At 33.2% G+C, this 5,668-nt stretch overlaps 1 long non-coding RNA gene across 1 annotated transcript; it reads right to left on the bottom strand.

The window, feature by feature from the left end:
• Nucleotides 1-623: 623 nt before the first annotated feature.
• LOC146955329 (uncharacterized) lies at nt 624-4,520 on the bottom strand. Its single transcript, XR_015016586.1, has 5 exons — nt 3,813-4,520; nt 2,471-2,705; nt 1,988-2,222; nt 1,549-1,830; nt 624-1,096 (listed from the first exon to the last, which is right to left on the bottom strand). It is a non-coding gene; the product is annotated as an uncharacterized LOC146955329 (long non-coding RNA).
• Nucleotides 4,521-5,668: the final 1,148 nt, after the last annotated feature.

Below are 5,668 nucleotides of genomic sequence, written 5' to 3'. Positions count from 1 at the left end.
TAATTTTCAAACCATTCTTTGATGTAACCCTTGAAACTACAACATACAGTTGACCATGCGATACGACTGATTGTGGAAAGATATATGCCAACTTGCTTAAGTGACTACTCTTGCCTTTTGTTAATGGTCATTGCAAAGCAAACAACAATGTGATATGACCACTTTATGCAATCATATTTGTATATTTTGCCAATTACATCACCCTCATAACACATATATATATATAAATGACAAATGTTAATATGTTCTATTTTGTTTTTCCTTGTCAAGAATTGAACTCCGAATCTTCAACTCTTTAACTTTTAACTCAAATTAGTTGAACTACCTAACCTTCCAAAGATGTGAAGTATATGTTTGTCACAAATTATTAGATTAGGTATGTAATAGATTATTTTTAGAACCAAATAGGTGTTTCATTCTTAAAATTTTAATTAAATTTATGCTTTTTAATAGCCTATTTATCATTATATGCAAGCCTAATATTCTTTTTTTCTAAATATATTTGTCATAAGTTGATAAACCAACTTGATACAGATGAAAGTAATTTACAAAGATAATAGGACACTGGTTTAATAAAGACGTTTCTTAGTATACAATCTAACTAAGAAACACCATTTCAATAATTTGATAAAAGCAAGTAACAAATATTAACTAAGAATGCAAATTATCTCTGCATTTCAATGGTAAGTTAAACTTCCCAACACAACGATTAAGCTATAAGATCTCAAGGAATAACATTTCCTTACACAAATCATACATCCTAGAACCAAGTAAGCACAATATTTGAAATTATAATAAGTGATCAGATTATGGTTTAAACCTTATATGATAAACTCAAAGTGTGCATCAAATATTGCAAAAAATACATAGTGCTCATTGCAGAATTCAGTTTTCTAACTTCATATCCAGTCCTGACCAAACAATTCCGATAGATTATGTTGACTCCCGTTAGGTTCCACTTAGAGACCTCGGCCCTAATTAACCATTGTATGCTCTCATCATCAGAACCGTCAAGTACTCGAATCAGTAAAAGATCACATGGATAATCAATTTGACAGATTGCAGAAATTGCCTGCGCATACACCTGTGCATACACCTGATAAAATCAATTTGTGCAAAATGAACAAAATAGAAACTCCATATTTTACCAATGTCATTGATTGCTTATAATAGTTGAAATTCATTAAACAACTCAACATCAAATGGAAACTCATCTACTGCTGCTACAATAAAATCTATCTTTAATTATTAAGAAGCTATGTGTATTGCAGAAACCTAAAGTAATGATATCTATAATCTACATCAATACAATGTTAATTCAAGCTTTAGCACAAAGAAAGTATTTGTGTTACTAAGTATGAGAGGTTGCAGATAATTCCCAATGGAGTTAAAATCTTAAAAAGTATAATGTGTCATGTATCCTCTTGTGACATTTGCAAAATCTACGTTCAACTTAAACAAATTAATTAACACAATTGCACTGAAACTTGCTGGTAGCTTAGACATCACCTCTTAGCAAAAATGGAACGCAGAAGTTTGGTGACATACCTGCTTCTCATTGCACATTGGAATTTGAACCAAAACCATTGGATAAATGAATATAGATCCTTCAACATCATCAACCTTGAATGGATCCCTGTTAATCCTTTGGCTTAAACTTTTTGAATTTGATCCAAGAGCACCCCAAACAAAGAAGCATACGGTCCACAAATTGGATAAGAAACAAAACAATACAAAATCCAAGCAACATATGCCATTTTGAAAGAGCCTAAATGGGTGGAGCAATGTGCATGAAACATCAACCAAGCAACAAAAGCCATTTGGAGCAACCTTCAGAAATCAAAAGTATGAGAAATGTAAAAATTAGTATTCCTAAAATGCCAACCTTGAGTGTAAGCAACAACCTCAAAATCCAAAACAATCAAAGAAATCACCAAAAACAAACTAATGATTCTAAACAACAATTTACATTTTTCAACAGCCACACCTTGTCTACTAATCAACCTTTTCTTAATAGCTCCAAGCCAATCCCGAAGAACAGTTACCAACCCCCAACAAACGGTGCGATGAGCCTTGAGAAGCAAAACTCATGTAACTTGTAAAACATTCCTGCCACGGTTTTTATCCACAAACCTAAATGTCAGCATCTGCACCATTAATCTTCACAACTGAGAAATCAGGGCCCTCCATTTTCACACCCCCCATGTTTGTTTTTGTGAGTCCTGCACAACAATTAATGCTTAAAAGATAACCAATTAAATGGAAGTATATATGATATAAATATAAAATATTTTTATTCTCTGGTCTTCATCTTTACAAATGACTGTGTTCAGGAACTTAACATGTTCAGAATATTCTCCTTAACTCAAAAGTTTGTTTCGGTTAAGGAGAATACTTATAGACATTTAGTTCTTTCAATTTTAAATTCTACTTCACAATTATCCAACCTTATAAGCAAATATCCTCTAACCTTTATAACACAACTTTAATCACCACACCAACTCCAATCCCAATTTTCAATAGCAAGAGATAAAGGCCTCCGCAATTTCCTCTCATTGTAATTCATAAAATAACCATCTTCACGTGTTTTTGAACCTATATATTTTAGCATGGTTGCTATTAGAGTCTACTCCAATGCCATAGATTTTCAATAGCAAAATGATGACCAAGTCCTTCTTACAACATGCATGTCATTCTTCCATCACCTAATATTAGTAAAAGATATCATATCACTAACAAAAATGTTTCAAATTTGTCCTTAATTTTGATTAGGTCTTCCCTTAAATTGAATTTATTATTAAAGAATGGCAGAACTTATTAGCTTCAGCGACAAATATATCAATTCCAATGAGATGAGGTTCTTCAAATTATTGCATCATAAACACCATAGAGAAATTAGTGTCGAAATCTGTAGTGTAAAAAAGCTCACAAAAAACATAACAACCTCATCCCATAACAACACATAAGCTTAGATTAAAATACCACACAAACTGGACCCACAAAAACTGCCTGAAGTTAAACTAAGCATCAATTCTTCATTCAATAGAGTTTACTCCCTAGATCATGTTATCTTGTTCAAAAATACTTAATTTTTGTAGTAGAGAAAAATGATTAGATTTTTTTTTCCAATAGCATCTTCAAAAGGATTGAGAATGACCCTTAATATTGGCAACCAAATTTGGATTTTGGGTTCAGATCAAAATCAATTGCATGGTTCGTTGCAGTCTACGTATATATAGTCAGTGAGAAGCCCTCTTTTCTATGAATTATACATCAAACCACAAATCATCCATATCAAGACATCAAGATATAGAAAACTACAATAAAAAACATAACAAATTAAACACTTTCATCTAACCATATATTTAATTACATGAACCTTCAATGCTAGAGTAGTTTAAGGTAGAAGGCATGAATTCAAATAACTACAAAAGGCAAGTGAATGGCAGAAAAGCACACAAAAGTTAAAACGAAAGAATCATGTATGAAAAATGTCAATCCAACATGTTTAAATTTATATTACCAATTACTTCAACCTCATCCATCCTCAAACTATGTCAGTTCAGCAATTTTTTATTCATTAAGTCAACCACATAAGTTAAAAAAAAATGCAGTAGGGGCTGGGAATCAAAAGGAGCATAATGGAATTAGAGGAGTGACTCGAGAAAGTTATTATTGTTCCATAATAAAGATCCTAACTTATAAGGAATCAAACTCTACAAAAATTCACAAACAAAATTAAAATCAACCAAAACAATTAGTGGAATAACTAAAATTGAAATTCTGATACTGAATTTTGATTATAATTTTACCTTGAGTTGGAATCAGCGACTGATTCAGTTGTGGTGCCACAAAGAAGCAATTGGTCTTTGTCGGACTTGTTTGTGTTGAAGCAGTTACAACGATTAAGACCACATCTTAGAGGCTGTCGTTGAAGCTACACTTTGGATATTCCTCCAATCAAGAAACTCTAGACCATTTTTTCCAAGCAAACAGAGTTAGAGTACGAATTCAAATGACATCGAGATCAGTTGAAGGTTCGTCGCCTTCGAAAGCACGACTGATTTGAGCGTGAAACAGGAAAATGGAGATGTATGTGAATGGGTAGTTGATGCATATTTTGACCCACGATTATCTTATCTTCTCACTCTCAATCTTACCCCTGTTCTGATTTCTATTGTAAACCCTTTTGATTTATAGACACAAAAAATACATTATTTATCATGGGTTGGGAGACCACCGTAGCTGCAAGGTTGTGGAGAGAGGGAGAGCTGACCGCAAGTAGCGACTGAAGCTAGGTGGAATTCAAAAGGTTGTACAGAAAAAAGAAGAAAGGGTACCTTGTATAAATCAATTTGTAGAGGAGACAATAAACAACATGTGAGGCAGAAGATGGGAGAGGCAGCGTTGCCGACGGGAAAGTGTAGAGGCGGTGTGTTGTGGTTGAGCATGTGAGGGCAGGCGGTGGTGGACAGAGAGAAGCTTGCGGAAGAGAGAAAGCGCCTTGGAAATTACACGCTAGAAGGGAAGAGAATGAGACTCATCTTCCCTATGCACGTGAATCAAATTTCAAGGAGTGAGATTTGATCCACGACTGATATGATAACCTCCCCTAATTACAATGATCTAACGGTCTGGATAGATTGGAGCCAAAAAAGTAGGGTTAGGGGTTGGGAATTAGGGTAAGCATGTTTGCTAGGATTAGATATAAAGGATTAGTCCTTCAATCTCAATGAGTTGAATAATGTCAGGAATCAATCGCCTTATTGTTGCTCTTTATCTGCTACGTCATAAACAACATTATTATTAGTGTGTTTGGTTGTATGGTAACAAAAATTGAGTTGAGTTCAGTTATTTTTTAAAATTGATTCGGGCATTGAGTTAGAATCAATGATGAAGGCAAAATTATGAACATCCAAACATGTCAAAAAGTCTTTACGTCTGAAATCAATTTAGTCTTCTTCATTGATCTTTGTACTTTTCCCTTAAACTTTGGTGATTAGGATATAACTTATGTAAATTGAGCAATCTCATTCATTGATGAGATAATCCATAGTTAATATTTCAAAATAACTACCATAATTGATAGATATTACTTGTTTTACACTCTACACTTAGCTCTTCTTTATGAAGAAGTCAGATCCTTCAGAATTTGCAAGAGATCTTGAAAATACATATCTCATGCTTATTGAAGATATGGTGAATTTTGTCTTTAGTTATTTCTTAATTTATTATCATATATCTAGAAATGCAGAAGCTGGAACTGTTTACCATTGCTTACTGAGTATTTATGGTTCAGACATTACAAGAATATTAGATAAAGAGTGCAAGCCTAGTTGACAATATGTTCGCACAAATACTTTACAATGTATAAATATATAATATAGATTGAATGTGATTCGAATCAATTAATTTTAAGCATTTTTAGTGTTTTCATAATGTGCAATGTTTCATTTAGAGTTGAAAATCTCACTTCAGATTTGAAAGTCAATCCTTAGCATTTCATAACCAAACTGATAATGGACTACTACATAAAGTGAGGCACTCCAGGGGCGAATGGCTTCCTATGGATGGGGTAGCATTGGCTGCCCCAAAATAAAAAAATATCTTGACTAATTAGTATAGTTATATATCTAGCTACCCCATTAATATATTATTCGGCTACTCC

This window comes from Medicago sativa, chromosome 1, assembly GCF_051527215.1.
Source record: "Medicago sativa cultivar Bolivia chromosome 1, Bolivia_mono, whole genome shotgun sequence".
Lineage (NCBI taxonomy): Eukaryota > Viridiplantae > Streptophyta > Magnoliopsida > Fabales > Fabaceae > Medicago > Medicago sativa.
Note: the sequence above shows the minus strand (reverse complement) of the source record. Positions and strands in the feature narration are given on the sequence as shown.